Genomic DNA, 20,719 nt, shown 5'->3' on the forward strand with positions numbered 1-20,719 from the left:
GCTGGATCAAGAAAAGAGAGGGAGAACAAGGAATAGGAGACCATGGTAAATGAAGACCACATGAGAAGGTGAGAAGGGGAGGAAGCAGAGAGCTAGGGAGGCCCACGGAGATCCACAAAGATACCCCCTCAAAAGACTGCTGGCAATGGTCGCGAGACGGCAGGAACTGACCTACTCTGGTGATGGGATGGCCAGACACCCAAATAGTGGTGCCATAAACCCCATCCAAGGACTGAGGAATCTGAAGGCAGACATCCACGGCTGGGCCCCTGGTGGAGCACTGGGAGTCTAATTAGTGAGTAAGAAGAGGATTTATATGAGCGAGAATTGTTGAAGCCAAGGTTGGATAAAGCACCGGGACAAATAACCAAATGAATGGAAGCACAGGATCTATGAACCAAAGGCTGAGGGGCCCCCAACTGGATCAGGCCACCTGAACGGGTGAGACAGTCAGTTGGCTTGATCTGTTTGGGAGGCAGCTGTGCATTGGTGCCAGGTCCTGGGCTCGTTGCATGAGTTGGCTGTTTGAATCCTGGGACTTATGCAGGGACACTTGGCTCGGTCTGGGAGGGGGGAATGGACCTGCCTGGACTGAGTCTACCAGGTCAACCCCGGTCCTCGGGGGAGACCTTGATCTGGAGGAGGTGGGAATGGGGGGTGGGCTGGGGGGAGGGGTGGGCGAGAGGGGGAGAACAGGGGATTCTGTGGCTATTATGTTGAACTGAATGGTGTTGTAAAATAATAATAATAATAATAATAATAATAAAAAAAAGGAAAAAAAAATTGAGCAGATACATTTTAGACAGGTCATCTTCAAACCCTTCAGAGATCTACCGAATATGGCATTTAAAATGTTTTAATAACTTAGAAATTTTTCTTTTTTGAGACATATCGGCTCTTGGCAGTACCAATCTACTTCAGAGAAAATATGGGCATTGAAGAAACTGCATATGGAGTCAACTTTCATTGTGGCAAAAGTTAGCCACTGGACAACAAAGTATCCTCGAATCAACAGGACAAAATGGACAGACAGAACACGAAACAAAGGACTACTGATTCCTGCCAAAACAAGTGTGGTTATGGCTTTATCAGAAGGCATCTTCTGAGGCCAGGTCAATATGGCACCATCCCTGAAGTGGCCTTCACCATCCGGAAAAGGTACAGTGTCCTTTTCTTCAAAGACAGCTTAACAGGCAGAGGGCCGATGGCTTCTGTTGTGCAATGGAACAACAGCTGAAAGCTCACACCTCTGGATAGTAGACTGGCATTTAATAGAGGGATGTGGAGAAGAAGGGGATGCTGAGATGAAGCCATATATACACAGCCAAGAAGAATGGACAGCTGAATTCAAAAACCATCAACAATTTCCAGAATTTAAAATCCTGAATCATGACATGACACTAGTGGAATTCAGGTGTTTCTGGTACATGGACTGCTCTCACCCAATGTGAGGTTGAACTGTTGACCTTGTGTACAACCTACTTCACAAATGAGTCTGTCAGATACGATAAGCCTATAGGCTGAAGATGATGCCCCAACACTGCGAAGAAACCTCAGGTGACTGTCCGGGCAGCTGGCTGTTTCTGTCAACTCACAAAATTTTTGGAAGTTGCTTGTGTGCACTTCCTGTTTTTATTTTTGTTAGCTAATATTATTTCCTTCTTGGGTCTCTGAGGGAGTTGAAGATTAGTTAGTTATAGTTGAAGATTAATTAGGATAGAAAGTGAATTAGATACATTTTGGACTTACTAAAATAGGATAGATAAGGGAATTATTTTCTCTGATTTGTCAAATACAAATGGACTAGACATCGTTTAGGTATTTGTTACTTGTATATATTGTATATAGTTATTGTACTTTTGTATATAGTTTTTCTTTTGTTAGTTATAACCTTTTGCCTTTTTTCTTTTTATTAAAATAGAAAAGGGGAAATATGGTGATATTTTATTTGTACTGAAATGTGATTTTAATTTTATGTTAATAAATAAAGTTGCCCTGGGGTCAGAGCTATTAGAGCCATAGCAAGAGCATGGTGGTTAGAAGAGCTAGGTAGATTTCTGTGTGTTCAGGGATACAGCCAGTATTGGAGACATACGCCTTTAAGACCTGGAGGGCAGTACTTACAGGCAGTGATGAGGCAGTCATGTGGTTGGGTTTACAACCAATGAGAAGGCAGAACAGAAAGACTATTTAAACACAGACAAACAGGAAGTAGCTCTCGGGGAAGTTAGGAGCACTGCAGGAGGTAAGATTTTATCTCTGAGCTCTGACCTCTCGGCTTTCTCTTTTTAAAAAAAAAAAGAGTTAATTCATTTTATTACTCCCCAATAATCCATATAATAAGAAGGAAGGAAGTCTATGCATATGTATAATTGTGCTGTCTTCATAATTACTTTATATATTCTCAAATTTTTGGCTGTATCTGGTTTTAATTTTCAATTAATTTTGATAATGTGGATAAATTGTTATAAAACTAGCATTTGGAGAAATTATTTAAACTATTTGAGCACTGCTTAGTATTTTTATTGGTCATTCAAAAATAATACATATAAACAGAAGGTTAAAAAAAACATGGATTTTGTTTCATAGCCAGTTGACTTATTTATAGATCAACTAATTATAACAGTTAAAAGTAGTAAAATTCAAAAGTATGCATTATTAGAACCAAACCAATGAAAAGTAAATAAATTAATAAACAAACAAACAAATAAATATAAGTTCTATAAGCAAACATAAGCTGAAGGACCAAACAGGTACAAAATATTTGTTCCTATAAATACATCTTCATTACATTATAAGTGAATTGTGATTTTATCAAGTATGCATACATGAATAAGAACTATAGTGGAGAATGATTTTAGATATTATATAGCACTTGCTTTTTGAAAGAAAGAGTCATGTCAACTTCTAGCATGAAACATTGTACAACCTACAACATAGATGAATAACTTAGACATAGTTTGAAAATGAGCTTATCAATTGTGGTTGTTTTCTAGCATACTTCAACAATTAATTGTCACAACTTCTGCCTCTATAACTTTCAATTTTAACCACAAGCTTTTCCCTCTGTTCTAAAGTGATTCCACTAAAATCAGGAACAGGCAGGGCTTTCTGCTCTCCCCATACTTATTCAATATAATACTTAAAGTTCTAGCCAGAGCAATAAGACAACATAAGGAAATCAAGGGGATACAAATTGGAAAAAAAAGAAGTCCAGCTTTCCCTATTTGCCAATGACATGATACTATACTTGAGTGACCCCAAAGATTCAACCAAGGAACTGATAAAGCTTATAAACACCTTCAGCAACATAGCAGGATACAAGATCAACTCAAAGAAATCAGTAGCCCTCCTAGATACAATTGACAAACAGGCTGAGAAAGAAACCAGAGATACATCACCCTTTATAATAGCCACAAATGATATAAAATATGCCTTGGGGTAACACTAACCAAGCAAGTGAACAACCTAGATGACATGAACTTTAAGTCCCTGAAAAAGGAAATTTAAGATGTCAGAAAATGGAAAGATCTCTCATGCTCATGGATATGCAGGATTAACATAGTAAAAATGGCAATCTTACCAAAAGCAATCTACAGATTCAATTCAATCCCCATCAAAATACCAACACAATTCTTCACAGACCTGGAAAGAATAATACTCAACTTCATATGGAAAAACAAAACACCCACGATAGCCAAAAGAATCCTGTAAAATAAAACAACCTCTCGAGGCATCACAATCCCTGACCTCAAGCTCTACTATAGATCTACAGTAATAAAAACAGCTTGGTACTGGCATAAAAACTGACATGTGGACCAATGGAATTGAATTGAAGACCCTGACATTAATCTGCACACCTATGGACATATAATTTTTGACAAAGAAACCAAAACTGTACATTGGAAAAAAGAAAGCATCTTCAACAAATGGTGCTGGCATAACTGGATATCAAAATGTAGAAGGCTGCTAATAGATCCATATCTATCACCATGCACAAAACTTAAGTCCAAGTGGATCAAAGACCTCAACATAAATCCAGTTACTCTGAACCCGATAGAAGAGAAAGTAGGAAGTAGTCTTGAATGCATTGGCATAGGAGATCACTTCCTAAATATAATACCAGTAGCACAGACACAGAGAGAAACAATCAATCAATGGGACCTCTGGAAACTGAGAAGCTTTTGTAGAGCAAAGGATACGGTCAACCACACAAAGTGACAGCCTACAGAATGGGAAAAGGTCTTCACCAACCCCACATCTGACAGAGGGCTGATATCCAGAATATATAAAGAACTCAAGAAATTAGACATCAAAACGATAAGAAATGGGCTATAGAACTAAACAGAATTCTCAACAGAGGAAACTCAAATGGCTGAAAAACATTTAAGGAATTGCTCAACATCTCTAATCAGGGAGATGCCAATCAAAATGACTCTGAGATACTATCTTACACCTGTCAGAATGGCTATGATCAAAAACACTGAAGACAGCTTATGCTGGAGAGGATGTGGAGTTAGGGGAACTCTCCTCCACTGCTGGTGGGAATGCAAGCTAGTACAACCACTTTGGAAATCAATATGGCGCTATCTCAGAAAATTGGGAATCAATCTCCCCCAAGACCCAGCTATACCACTCTTGGGCATATACCCAAAGAATGCTCAAGAAAATGATCTAGAAAAAATCATCCTGAGTGAGTTAACCCAGACTCAGAAAGACAAACATGGTATGTACTCACTCATAGGAGGATACTAGATGTAAAACAAAGATGACTTGACTGCTACTCACAATTCCAGGGAGGCTACCTAGAAAACAGGATCCTAAGAAAGTTACAGGGATTGCCCAATGTCAGAGAAATGGATAAGATCTACATGAACAACCTGGACATGAGTGGGGATAATGAAGGGCAAGGGCTGAAGGAAAGAGAGCTTAGGGAAGTGGGAGATCCCAGCTGGATCAAGAACAGAGAGGGAGAACAAGATATAAGAGACATTGATAAATGAAGACCACATGAGAATAGGAAGAAGAAAAGTGCTAGAGAGGTCCACAGAAATCCACAAAGATACCTTTGTAGTAGGAATCTTAAAGAGTATTATTAATAAAATCAAACCTGGAGCAAGTTATTGGGGTCAATGCTGGTAGATCAGAGAGACAGAACAAGCCACAGCTACCTCACCTCGCCGGATCCTCAGCTGGTCTTGTTTCCTCAGACTGGATGCCTCTGAGTCCTCATCCAGAATGAATCTCAGCTGAACTGCTGCTTGAAAGCCTGAAAGCTAACCAGCCAAATGCTTAAGCAGTCAAATGCTTAACCAGCCAAATGCTTAACCAGCCAAATACTTCTAGTTTCTGATCTTCACGCCTTATATACCTTTCTGCTTTCTACCATCACTCCCTGGGATTAAAGACTCGCTTTCTGAGATTAAAGGCGTGAGTCACCATGCTTGGCTATATTCTTGAACACATTGATTTCTGCCTCTGGAATGCTAGGATTAAAGGCATGTGCTATCACTGCCTATCTTAAGTATCTAGTGGCTTTTCTTTTCTCTGACCCCAGATAAGTTGATTAAGGTACACAATATTTTGGGGAACACAATACCACCACATACCTCCACAGTAGACTATTGGCAATGGGTGAGCGAATGCCCGAACTGACCTACTCTGGTGATAGGATGGCCAAACACCCCAATTGTCATGCTAGAAATCTCATCCAATGACTGAGGGAACCGGATGCCGAGATCCACAGCCAGGCCCCAGGTGGAGCTCCAGGAGTCCAATTGGCAAAAACAGGAGGGTTTGTATGAGCGAGAATTGTTGAGACCAAGATTGGAAAAAGCACAGGGACAAATAGCCAAACGAATGGAAACACATGAACTATGAACCAATAGCTGAGGAGCCCCCAACTGGATCAGGCCCTCTGGATAAGTGAGACAGTTGATTAGCTTGAACTGTTTCAGAGGCATCCAGGCAGTGGGACCAGGACCTGTCCTCAGTGCATTAGCTGGCTGTTTGGAACCTGGGGCTTATGCATGGACACTTGGCTCAGCCTAGGAGGAGGAGACTGGGCCTGCCTGAACTGAATCTACCATGTTGAACTCAGTCCCCAGTGGAGTCTTTGCCCTGGTGGAGATGGGAATGGGAGGTGGGCTGGGGGGAAGGCAGGAGGGGGTGGGAGGGGGGAGGACAAGAGAATCCATGGCTGATATGTAAAATTAAATTAAATTATAAATTAAAAAAATAAAACCAAACAATTGCGGAGGAAGGAGTCATAGGCTTTCTCAACTACATTTCTTTTGTTCACTTTTACTTTTAATTAAAAATTATATAATTTCTACCCCTCCTTATCTCTTTCCTCCCTCCAACTCTTCCATGTTCTAAATTGTCATGTTTTCTTTGCTAAGACAACTGGTAAATGGAAATTTTTCACTCACACACTCACACACTCACACACCTACACCTGGTTTTTACCTTCACATCTTGGCTCTTATTCTTTTTACTACAAATATTGCTTGCTTGTTCGCTTGGCAAATATTTCCCTAATCTTTAAAACTGAGATCAAGTGTCACTTATTCTCACACTTGTTCTGTGACTCTTTCAACACATATCAAGTATCCAATATGTACAATTACATTAGAATGAACTCTCCAAATTTAATTAAAAGTTTCAATTACTTTATCTCCATTCTATTAGAGAATTAGCTTCAAAGGGCAGGGGAGAGCATTGTAGTTATCCTTATAATTTAATATCTGGTTATTTACCTGTTATATACTAATTAAGTGAATAAATGAAGATGCTTCTACCAATAATTTGTGAAGTCTTCAACTTTTATGGACAGTTTTTATACCTTCTAATTTTTTGACTGGGAAATCTCCATCTAGCACTTTCTAGTAGTACAGTACTACAAATTAAAAACATAGAAAGTCCCCTCCTTTTCTTGTTGTTAACAAACAGATGATCCATTTCATCTCATCACTGTTAGTGGCATGGCAATATACTCATTTCATCATGGTCACTGTTTTGAAAGCATGTAGTCAGGTAATATAGCCACAGATTTTTTTCATAGCTGTTTCATATGTTTCCTTTCTTGTCCCAACCCATGCTGTAACTACTCTATGTGGATCATTTCAATAGCTACCAAACTACTTACATAATCATCTTCTTTTCATTTTCAAAGTCTCAAATTCCCTTTTCACACTTGTGAAAGATTAATCTTCCCAAATTTCTAGTCTAGCAATCCCCTGATAGAAAACCTGTAGTGTATTTTATCATATAAGGAAATAAGCTCTTCTATTACGTAGTCTTTTGTTTGGGTTCTGCATTGCCTGATAATTATCTGCTGTGGAAAATCCTCTTGTATACTGTGAAGATTTCTCTCTGTGATTGGTTTAATGAACAAGCTGACTTGACAATAAAAAAGATAAAGTTAGGCGGGAAAGCCAAACTGAGAATGATGGGGGAAAGAAGGGAGAAATCAGAGGAGCCACCAGCCAGACAAAGAACAAGTCCGACACACAAAAATGGGATGGATGTAAAAGCCAAAAGCTCCAAGGCAACACATAGATTGGCAGAAATGGGTTAAGTTGTAAGAGCTGTTAGTAATAAGCCTGAGCAATTGGCTGAGTATTTACAATTAATATAAGTCTTAGTGTGGTGATTTGAGAGTAGCTGTGGGACAGGAAACATCCGATTACAATCATCTGTCTCTCTTTCCCCACCTCTGCTATACAATTTCATTCCAAGTACCACAAAATTCATCTTAAAAAAAAAAACTCTCACTAAGTTCCCCAACTTTGCTGAACTTTCCCCTTTATTCTGTACTTTTTGCTCTCCTCCTACCCAAAATTACCCCTTCAAAATCTTGAGATTTTTCTCAAGTATCAGCTTTCATGGAATATTCCTTGATCCTTAGTCATAAGCATAATTTATTTCTATAATCTACTGTATCATATTCTTTATGTTTCATTGAAAATTGTCAAAATCTACCTTCCTCTTCAGTAAAGAATTATCTATTTTGTTAAACAATTCCTGGAAGGCAGAATTCATTTGTTATGACTCTTTTCTATTTTATTTTACACAACACTTCATGTACCATTTTGAGAAAAAAATTTATTTGTTAAAAGTATTATTGTGTTTATGAAAGTACAATGTAGTAATGGGATAAGGAGGACAAGGGAATAGAAAATCTCTTGGTTGATATATATATATATACCAACCCACTCATATGAGAAAACTAGGATTCAAGGAACCAAAGAAAATTTGGCTTAATCAAGAGAAATCCCATAGCATATAATTCTCCCCGAAAGACATTATCTCTCCCTGTTAAATTCAAGATTCTTGTTTGAATCAAGTAAAATTCGCTATATTAAATAATAAACAAATTCATAGCTTCAGTGTATGAAACTGGTCAGACAATAAAAAATTTAATAGTTAAAAAAAGATGATATGTTACACATAGCAAAGAGAAGTAGTGAAGATCAACAAACATTTAGATGACCTCAAAATATGTAATAAAATTACAAATGCTCTGAAAGTAAAACACTTTAAGTAATGACTGAATACTTGGAAATAGTGTAGTCCTTTAAAAGTTATTAATTAGTATAGATGTACTCTGTTTATTTAGTCTAGGTTGCACTATTTTCATGTTTACCATATAAATAGCCATTTGAAATAAATGATGCAAGGCAAATATACTGGTTAATTTTAACTACAATCTTGACACAACCTAGAACCATCTGGGAAGAGAGCATTTTCAAATGGTCTAGATCACAATGGGCTTTGGGGGATTGTCTTGCTTGTTGATTGAAATAGGATGACCCACCCTGAATATGGAAAGAAATATCTCATGGGTTGAGCTCTGAAATATGTAAGAGTAGAGAAAGATAGCTGAACATAAACAAGCATGGATTCATGTGTTTATTCTTTATATTCTTTTGTCTGTGGATATGATGTGACCATATGCTTTAAGTTACTGCCATGATTTCTCTGCAATGATGGATTTTAACATGGTATTGTAAGCCAAACAGATGCTTCTTCTCCTATTTTGCTTGTTGTTAGGGTATTTTATCACAGTAACAGAAATGAAACTAAAGTGTAGGTGTTTTGTTGTGGAATTCAATATTTGTTTAACTATGTAAAGATGCTTTACATTTGCATTAATTAAATAAAATTAACCTGGGCTCAGAGAGGCAACTAGTTGACAGGAAATACTAGGAGGAGAGGGGCTTCTGGAGTGTTAACAAAGAAAGTAAGTTAGCCAGTTGCTATTCTAACTCTCTGAGCTTGCAGGTTTTCACTAGCCGACAGGTTTAGTTAAAGTTACCTTTAACAGCAGCAATAGAGCCATTACCTGGGGGAACAGAATTCCCCTTAGGCTACAGCCTGAGTGCCCGGCCACTGGTAGTTTAAAGTAGTCATTTTATTGAGTATTTTTGCATCAATGTTCATGAGGGAGATCGGTCTGTAGTTCTCTTTCTCTGTTGTATCCTTGTTTGGTTTAGGAATCAGGGTAATTGTAGCCTCATAGAAGGAGTTTGGTAATGTTCTTTCTGTATCTATTATGTGGAACAATTTAGAGAGTATTGGTATTAACTCTTCTTTGAAGATCTGGTAGAATTCTGTGCTGAAACCATCTGGTCCTGGGCTTTTTTTGGTTGGGAGACTTTTAATGACTGTTTCTAATTCCTTAGGGGTTATTGGGTGATTTAAATAGTTTATCTGGTCTTGATTTAACTTAGGTATGTGGTACCTATCCAGAAAATTGTCCATTTCTTTTAGGTTTTCCAGTTTTGTGGAGTAGAGTTTTTTTGAAATATGACCTGATAATTCACTGGATTTCCTCAATGTCTGTTGTTATGTCCCCCTTTTCATTTCTGATTTTGTTGATTTGGATTCTCTCTGTGTGTTTGGATAAGGGCTTGTCTATCTTGTTGATTTTCTCAAAGAACCAACTCTTTGTTTCATTAATTTTTTGTATTGTTCTCTTTGTTTCTATTTTATTGATTTTACCTCTCACTTTGATAATTTCCTGGCGTCTATTTCTCCTGGGTGACTTTGCTTCTTCTTGTTCTAGAGCTTTCAGGTGTGCTGTTAAGTCACTAGCGTGAGATTTCTCCAACTTCTTTATGTGGGCATTTAGTGCTATGAATTTCCCTCTTAGCACAGCTTTCATAGTGTCCCATAAGTTTGGGTATGACTGGACTGCTACTCACATCACCAGTGAGGCTACCTGGAAAACAGGATCCCAAGAAAGACACGAGGATCGCCCAATGATGGAGAAATGGCTGAGGTCTACATAAATAGTCTGGACATGAGTGGGAGCAATGAAGGGCGAGGGTTGAGGGAAAGAGAGCAGGAGATCCCGGCTGGATCAACAACAGAGAGGGAGAACAAGGAATAGGAGACCATGGTAAATGAAGACCACATGAGAAAAGGAAGAAACAAAGAGCTAAAGAGGCCCACAGGAATCCACAAAGATACCCCCACAAAAGACTTCTGGCAATGGTCGAGAGACAGCCGAGACTGACCTACTCTGGTGATGGGATGGTCAAACACCCTAATAGTTGTGCCAGAAACCCATCCAAGGACTGAGGAATCTGGATGCAGACATCCACGGCTAGGCCCCGGGTGGAGCGCTGGGAGTCTAATTAGCGAGAAAGAGGAGGGTTTATATGAGCAAGAATTGTTGAAACCAAGGTTGGATAAAGCACAGGAACAAATAGCCAAACGAAGGGAAACACATGAACTATGAACCAAAGGCTGAGGGGCCCCCAGCTGGATCAGGCCCTCTGAATAGGTGAGACAGTTGATTGGCTTGATCTGTTTGAGAAGCATCTAGGCAGTGGTACCAGGTCCTGTGCTCATTGCATGAGTTGGCTGTTTGAAACCTGGGACTTAAGCAGGGATGCTTGGCTCAATCTGGGAGGAGGGGACTGGACCTGCCTGGACTGAGTCTCTCAGGTTGATCTCAGTCCTCCCTCGGGGAGGCTTTGCCCTGGAGGAGATGGGAATGGGCGTGGGCTGGGGGGAAGGGGAAGGGGGCAGGAAGGGGGAGAACAAGGGAATCTGTGGCTGATATGTCGAACTGAATGGTATTGTAAAATAAAATAAAATAAAAAATAAATAAGAAAAGAAAGTACAGTCATTGTGATGAAGGTAAAAGAGCATTTTGGTGCCCAACATGGGGAGCCATATGTAGTTGGCATTTTCTTTGGGCCGCCAGTGAACCAGATATGGAAGAAGCTGGAATGTTGAATATACAGAATGAAAGAAAGGTAAAAAGCCCTGAGGCAAAATATAGATGAAGAGAAACAGGTTAAAACAAGTTATAAGAGCTAATGGGACAAGCATAAAATAAGGCTATGCACTCATAATTAATAATAAGTCTCCATGTCTTTATTTGGGAGCTGGTGGGTGGCCCAAGAGACAACTTGCCACAGTGTTTATAACACGTACAATTTTTGTTGTTTTATTTGTTAAAATCATAAAATTATAAAACAAAAATGATATGTATATATTTTATTGAACATATTAAATAGTATCTAATCTAATATATACCATATATACCTTAATATTTAATATAAAAACATGACCTTTATGAAATAAATTAATATCTCTTTAAATCTAATCACTGAAACAAATAAAAAGGTATAATATTCTAGTGTTATGCCACTTGACCAGCTAAGAATGATACTAAAATCTCTTTCAGATTATAAATAGATAGACTTATAGTTATATTTGCAGTTGATATTACAACCAAATATAAGCTTTCAACATACTATGCTTGCATTACTCTTAAGCAAAACTTGGCCCAGAATTGATTAGTGATTGTTAGTTGGAAAAAATCCTAATGTATCTGCCTTTTTATACAATTGCTTCTCTACATGTCTTCTATTGGTACTTTTTAAAAGTGTACTACAGTTTCTTGCTCATTGTAACCTATAACTCACAGAATGTAGAATTAATTTTTTTGAAAATATCTGGAAAATTTCATTTCTGTCATGTACCAATTTGGTTCTTTACCATTATTCTGTGGTTTTGAAATTTTTTATATTGAATTGCCTTTGTAGTAATTCTGGAATTGCCTTATGAAGTACCAGATTATAGTACTGTAAGGAAATGTGAAGATTAATGTTGTTACAGCAATGCTTAATATTTGTTAAAGCAAAATAGATATGGATTTATGTTAATTTCTTGATACTTTAAACTCATTAAAGGACCAAATTCCAGTATATAACCTTAAATTGCATTGCTTGATAATTTGACTTTTACAGTTATATTCATAGAAACCTTACAGAAAAAAATAATAAAAGTTTTATATTATTATCATAACTTAGCATATATCAACACAGTGTTTTCTCAAAAATGCATTTTATTAATGATTTAATTTTTCATTTTTCCACAGGATTTGAGGTTCCAATTAAAATAGTGTTTGGGCCATTGAGCTACTGCCTGCTAGTGCTTAATCTCCAGTGAAAGCCTCATCATTTATTCTAAAAAAAAAGGTAAGGAGAAAAGTAATGAAATACAGTGTAACACATCTTTCAACTTAAAGCAAAGTAGGTTTTAAAAATGGCCTAAGATGGTGACATTCAGAAATGATTTGCTGAACACTATTTGTGTTCAAGAGTGTCATCTATACTCCAAATTCTCTGTCTCCCATTATGAAATGAACCACACTGTCAAACAGGCTTATTTTTCATCCTTTTTCTTTTTTGCTGTTGCAGTAGCTCTGGGAAATAATTACAGTTGTGAATGATATACCTCAAATAATAGTGATGATCCAAAAATGAATCATCTACTAGACCTGTCATGCTTTGGTGATGAAACAATGAATACAATTAATGTTCTAAAATTCTATTATTTTCACAAAGTAGACAATGCTCCAGTTACTCTCATAACAAATCATGTACATCTTTGTATCTATAATGGGGTCATACTTATCAGTGTTCTTCCAAGTCCATCATGATATCTTTGAACTCTAATGTTGCTAATTCATCATTTTTTTAAACACATAATGTGACAGTTCTTTGGGTGGTTATGTCACACCAAGTAACATGCCTATACTGGAAGAATGATATAATCAAAGGTAGAATTTAAAGATACGATATACATACATAAACTAAAAATTTAAGGCAGGAGGATCTTCTGTTTCAGGCCTACCTGTGTTGGATTGCATAGAAAGATTGTCTCAAAACAGATCATAACATTACTTTGTTGTACATTAAATGTACAACTATTCTCTTTCATTCTCTTTTTATGACATTCATCAACAATCTTTTTCTGAGTAATTCTATAGAATACTCACTAAACAAATACATGATACACAGCAAAAAAGTTATTAATAATCTGTCTCGGTTGTCTAATATGAAAATTCACATTTAAAATACTTAACACTATTTTTGCAAATTTTACACATTAAAACCTCAATTTAGAGCCGGGCGGTGGTGGTGCACACCTTTAATCCCAGCACTCGGGAGGCAGAGCCAGGCGGATCTCTGTGAGTTCGAGGCCAGCCTGGGCTACCAAGTGAGCTCCAGGAAAGGCACAAAGCTACACAGAGAAACCCTGTCTCGCAAAACAAAACAAAACAAAACAAAACAAAACAAAACAAAACAAAACAAAACAAAACAAAACAAAACAAAACAAAACAAAACAAAACAACAAAAAAAACCTCAATTTATAACAGTTATGAAAAATATGTTAACCACAAATAATAATTTAACAGACTCATTAATTTATATCTTGTCCTTATGCTGAACAGAGCCACCATATAACTGCTTATATGGAAAGTATTTGTTGTAGGCATTACTTATTTATTACCAGCACCACCACCATCATCACCTGGCTATTATTCTCCAGCATCTTATAAAATGTAAAAGTACATTAAGTTTTATTGAAAACCTAATACACTCCTTAGCACTAAAAAGTTGCATTTGTGTTATTATAAATAAGTTTATAATTATCATTTTGTTCTTGTTTGTAGTATTAAAGGTATATTATTTGGATCTATAGAAACTAAAAATATAAGTCAGTCTTACACTGACTAAGGGAAAATATTCATCAAAAGATAGTAAATGACAGAGAAATAAAACTTTGCTGTAGAGTTCTTCTATCTCTCAGTAAATAAAGGTAGAAATCTTTCAGTAATATTTTCCATTCTTGATGTTCACAAGCAGTAAGGTAATCTGTAAGATTTTGGGATTAACTGTTTCATGGGACCAGTTAACTTTCTAAATACAAGGAAATGTCTATTCAAGCTCTGCCATAGATTTATCCCAGCATGTTTTAAAAAATTATTCACTTTGCTAATAAGCAAGTTTATTGTCCTTTGTGCGAAGTAACAAGCCATTCTCTCATGGATGAAAGATCTTTATTTAAGTGCTTAAAATGTACAATTCCTTCATGGCTGAAAGCATTTAGTGATTTCAATCTTTCTATAACCTGTACAATTCTCTTAGCTACATAAAGAATCTGATTACAATAGATCAAGATTTATTTTCATTTATTAGTTGCCATTATTTCCTGATTAAATGTGTCTATTACCAACACTGTTGTATTCCTTCACAAACTTCTTTGCTTTTTACCAAAGCCACCATTTACAACTATAATCAGAAAAAAATATTTATTGAAAAATAATATTTAAGGTGGTTGAGATGCTGCCAGCAATTAATATCAGATAATGTGCAAATCAATGGTCCTTTTTTCACTTGAAAACTATATTAAATCACTTTCATTTTTAAAGTCACTGAAGACTGAAGATATTGAAATTGAAATTTCTCAATAATTATACATTTTAAGAAACATTACAATTAAGAAACATACAGCAAACATTAGAGGTTTATCTATGAAAGGCTCTTGTCCCAGTGGATAGTATACTCTCTGTGAACGAGCTGCTTATACTGACATTTGAGAACTACTCAAACTCCATTTAATAAAACACCAAGCAGTGATATAATGGGAAAATCTGAGTCAGTGCTTTTTTTTAGCCAAAGAGACATATTTGATAATGAAAAAAGTCTTTATTGTTAATGGGAAACACCCTTATATATTTGCAATTACTGTGTCCTTAATCCAGTATTACACTGAGAACATGTTTGTAATACATATATTAAACTTCTATGACTGAAATGGTTTTTTTCCCCATTTTAAGATCTAAGGAATGAATGATTCAATTAATTTTTCAAAGGCACAAATCATATCTGTAGGAGAGATGGAAATAAACATTTATCATTGTCAGTGATGTGTGCTGTGTTTCCAAAGCAACTTCTGTCATCCTTCTCAGGCAGGTCTCTTAAAATTAAATAATAGCTTTTGATAAATCAATGAACACAACTATCAGGCTGAGTCTTAAATAAGGAAAAAATAATAAATACTTAGCAAGTATACAAGGTTTGAACTATATAAAATATTTTTGCATTCATGTTTTTTGTTTCTCAGAATTAATCTTAGTAGAAGGGAGGAGAAAAATGCTATTTTTATTTTATAATTAGGGACAAATAACTTTGAAAGAGCATATGTAGTGGCTTGAATGAGATGTTGCCTTTAAGTTTCACCACTTGAATACTTGGTCCTCAGTTGATGGCTATTTGGGAAGGATTAGGTGAATGTAGCTTGCTGAAAGAAGTGTGTCACCTAGGAAGACTTTAGGTGTCAAATGAGGCCTCCCATTCTTAGCACCTAGAGCCTGCCTCTGCTTGCTGAAGATGTGAGCTCTCGGCTGTTCCGGCCTTCATGCCTTGGCTCTACCATCATCAGTTAAACTTTTTCTTTTAAAAGTTGCTGTTGTGGTGGTGTTTTATCACAGTAATAAATGTAACTAATACAGGTTTACTTATATCCCTAAAGGCATGAGCTACAAAGTTGAACAGCCAAAAGCTTAATCTAGATATTTTGATACCATGTATGTTGCTCATGAAACTAAAGCAGTGTCATCCCATAACTTACTCTAGACATTATCTGAAAACTCAAACCTGATTTCTCAAATGATTTCATTTTAGTTTATCACACCTTTTCAGTATTCACAAAGTGATAAATAGTATAACACAAAATAGCTTGCATAAATTCAATATCATCTGTCAATTCTGCCTATTTTTTTTAAATCACATTGACCTTACCTACCTTAATTTAATTACCTTAAATAAATATTTTAAGCCATGTATTGTGGTTTGAAAGAAAATGGCCCTGTAGGCTCACAGGGAGTGAAACTATTAGGAGGTGTGGCCTTGTTGGAGGAAGTGTGTCACAGGGTGTGGACTTGAGGTTTCAAATGCTCAGTCCTGGCCAGTGTGCTTCAGTCCCACCCTGATGCCTACAGATCAAGATGTAGAACTCTCAGCTCCTTCCCCAGCCCTATGTCTGCCTGCATGCCACCATGATTCCTGCCATGATAATAATGAACTAAATCTCTGAAACTGTAAGCTACCCTTAATTAAATATTTTTTCTTTAGAAGGGTTGCCATGGCTGTAGTGTCTCTTCACAGGAATAAAACCCTAAGACTCCATATTTTATGTGTAAACAAAAACAGTTAAAGAAGTTAATGCTTCACCTCTGATTGTACAGATCAACTTGCTGGAGACAGGATTTAAAGAGATGAATGTTTTTCTCTGAGGGTTTAGTTTTTCCTATGCCACTTAAACAAGTCAAAGAAATTGCAGTTTTGGTTATTAAAAGTTTCCTTGGCTAGATGCTATTTGAACATTTCACACATAAATACTTTTGGTAAATGTGTAACAAAACTCTAAGCTGAATTCTCATATTCTTAGCTCAAGATTGAGGTTTGTAACTAATACTTGATGTTAATCCATGTACCTACTGCATTCTAGAATACACAAAAATAAGTTGAATGTTTCCTTTGTCATAAACATTTCATTGGGGTCAGAGGATGGAGAGAGGCCAATATCTTAAAGAGAAAACCCATTACTTATTCAAGACGTTTGCAATGGACATGCAATAGAAAGATGGGCATTAAGAAAAAGGCATGTATTTACCAACATAGCTCAATCATTCACAAAATTAAAAAAAATGTAGTCTGTAAAGTTGTAATTGCTTGGCATTTTCACTTTTAAAGTTTCACGTTTACATAAAAAAATATATTTGTTTACACCAAAAATATTTGTTAGCAGAATCTTTCCTAAATGCTGCCAAAAAGCAATATTATTTTCTCTCATTCATGTTACATAATGAATGTATGTTGAGAATCAGCATATGCCCTGGTTTTCTTTAGTGCCATAGTGTTGTCAATGCTGTTAATTACAGAAAGAAATGGGTTTGGGTATAGTTGAATTTCAATATGATATTTTGCATCAATTTATACATTTTAGGAAATGTAATTATGTTTACTAATTTATTTCTGTATGTATATGTTTTAACTTGTTCCAGCAGTCTTAACTGTTGTATATCTTGTCAGACATATAAAACATTATTTGAAACATCTGCCTTCAACTGCTGTGTTATGCACATCAATGAGTCAATAGCTCAGTATAATTAAATTAATCCATAAGATAAACACAAGTCTAAAAGGGATCAGTAAATGTCTTCAATATCATTCTGTACATAGTCTGTTAAACTTAGATTATTCTTTTGTTGGCCGAGCTTGAGAAATTTGATAATATTCATCTTTATATGCTTGTAATCATATCGGTATAAGAATTTTAAGAAACTGTACATTGCATAAACTCTATGGTATATTTTCTTCTTGAACATTGCTGTATCTATGAATCTGTTTAGTTGGAATGTCTAGTTGGAATGTCTCATTCCTCCCATTCATTAAATGTTTATAAAAAGTGACACACTGTACTTATACATTTTAAATGCATATTTTATTCATTTCTCTAAGCAGTAATATTTTTCTGTTCAGTGGATTAATATTGAGTTGGGCAACTTGCCAGATCTCCACTGGAGAATTGGGATCTGGCATCCCTCTCCACTTTCAAAACACAGTCAAGCAAGACTCCTTGTTCACATAGAGCTCACATTAAAAAGAAAACTTGAAATATCTTCAAACAACATGAGACACTCTGCTTCATGTACTTAAGGAAGGTCAGCAGTTTTGCTCCTGCCAAGGAAAGCAGATGACTTAAATTTTAGCACACTATTTCATCGAAAATTGCAAAAAACCTTTTTTTTTGAGAGGAAAGTTAAGGTAGAAAGGATTGTTGCTGTTTTCATGTATGTTCACTTGATATTTGCAGCTGCAAATTGTTGCATTTTGTGGGGCCTGTAATATAAATTTGTTAAATTATTACAATTTCAAAATCACATTTTTATATATTTGTATAAAACAACTTTCTTACTAAGTGAACAGTGTTTGAAACTTTGTATTAAAGAGCAGTAGGAGGGAGAAAAGAAACTTCTGAACAGACACAAGAACAGCATGCTTAAGACCTTAATTTTATTACTGTAAATTTATTTTGATTTCTCTCTGGAATACAACAGGAACAGAAGATGAAAACTGCATGCAGAAGAACAAAAATAGCTCCTTTAAGTTCATAATAGTACATGGATGTAAATTAAACTCTTTTCAATTTCAAAGTTTAAAGAGCTTTAAGGTAAATCATAAGATTTTTCTCTTGTTACCAATGGCATATTTCCATGTATTACCTTGTCAATCTTTCTATTCTTGGGTATGCCAATGTGTTCAAAGGATGGAGGCCAAAGTAAAATTTCAAAAGTGTCTATGTTCTTGTCCAACCCACTTTGTATCAACAAGAACTATATACACTCCAAACGGGGAGTGCTAAATTATAGTTTTAAAAGGATCAGTATCATAAGTTCCATTGTCAGTCTTGATACCTAGGAAATGTTTTTACAAGTACAGAGCAAGGCTTTAGTTTCTTATGAACCAGTCTATAAAAGTTGAAATTTACAGCAAAACACTCTGTTAAAATAGATAAAACTGATCTTGAATTAAAATATATCAAACAAATCTCAGTGATTATCATAAATTTTTAACCAGTTTTTTTGCCATAATACACATATAACTTCAAGTTTTAGAAGTTGAAACTTCTTGAAATTTTTCTTTTTTATTTTGCAAATTTTGTTATGCCACTAATTATTACCTAGGATATTAGAATATGAAAATTTTGTGATATTTATTGTCAAGTACCCCCAGTTTTTGTAGTGTGGTTTTCTAATGCTTATAAGGCTCTCTTTCCAATGTCACCTAGGTATACTTGTAGATTTCTGGTGTATATCTATATCTAATCTATCTATCTACATACATATATAATTTCTGTTTATTGATATAGTGCATTACATAAGTTAAGTTACATTTCTTTTTATCACCAATTCACAAGAGAATAAAAGTATTCTCTTATACCTAAATAATAATATAATAATAATATGCATATCCACATATTATTTAGTTTTCCATTTACAGAACTTTACTAAACTAAGAAAATAATTTATGGTTTATTAAAATGGTTTCATCGTTTTGTGATTCTGTATACTATGTATCTGCAATCAGTCATCTGTTTAGCATTCATTATATTGCTTATATTCATTGATATAAATCTGGTACGCATTTGCGTATATGTTGTATAGCTTCTACATTCTGAAGTGCATTGTTTTTGCAATGATATACAATACAGCTGCACTGTTTGGTTACAGTGTTATTCACACAATTCTAAAGTAGGAAAGACTCTCATAATTTCTCTACCTACAGTGACCTGATTTTTTTATAACAATGCCAAAAATATAGATTGGGAAAAAAAAGTGTTGAGCAAATGTTGCTGTAAAACCCTCATTTTAACACTTAGGAAAATCAAACTGTATCCTTACTTTCATCTTGCACTTGACTCAACTCCAAACGGATCGAGGACCTCATCATGAGACCTGATAGCCTGAAGCTTCTAGAGTAAGAAATAGGAAGTACACTTCAACTTGTAGGCACAGGTAAGGATTTTCTAAATAAAATTCTGCTACCTCTGAATAAAAGACAAACAGCTGACAAATGGGATCTCACAAAAGCAAAAGGGTTCTATACAGCAAAGAAAATGGTCAATGGAGTAATGAGGCAAATAAGAGAGTGGGTGAAATAAATGCCAGCTATAAATTTGATAGAACATTAGTGTCTAGAATACACAAATAACTCAAACATCTAAATGCTGAGAAAACAGCTCAAAATGGGCTATAGAACTGAATAAGAAAGACAAAGAACTAGTATGTGTTGATATTTTCTGTCCCCCAATATATTGTATACCCTAATAAAACTTATCTGTGGTTAGAGAACAGAATGGCCACTAGATTAGACATAGAGGTCAGAAAATGGTGGCACACAACTTTAACACTTGGGAGGCAGAGATCTGTGAGTTCAAGGCCACACTGGGAACAGTGCCAGGTGTGGTGGCACACACCTTTAATCCCAGCACTTGAGATCTCATGTCATGTCTTTAATCCCAGGAAGTGATGACAGGAAGCAGAAAGGGGCAAGGACCAGGGACTAGAGTCTTTTAGGCTGTTCAGCTGAGATCCCTTCTGGGTGAGGACTCAGAGGCTTTCAGTCTGTGGAAACAGGATTGGCTGAGGAATTGGCGAGGTAAGGTTGGCTGTGGTTTGATCTGCTTCTCTGATCTTTCAGCATTCACCCCAATATCTGGCTCCAAGTGTTTTTTTTTTTATTAAAAAGGCTGTTTTAAGATTTGTGTTACACTAGTAAACACTTTAGTGTTCAACAACCTTAGTCTTTGTGGAAATTAAAATAAAATATTAAAAGTCAATTAC

This window comes from Peromyscus maniculatus, chromosome X, assembly GCF_049852395.1.
Source record: "Peromyscus maniculatus bairdii isolate BWxNUB_F1_BW_parent chromosome X, HU_Pman_BW_mat_3.1, whole genome shotgun sequence".
Lineage (NCBI taxonomy): Eukaryota > Metazoa > Chordata > Mammalia > Rodentia > Cricetidae > Peromyscus > Peromyscus maniculatus.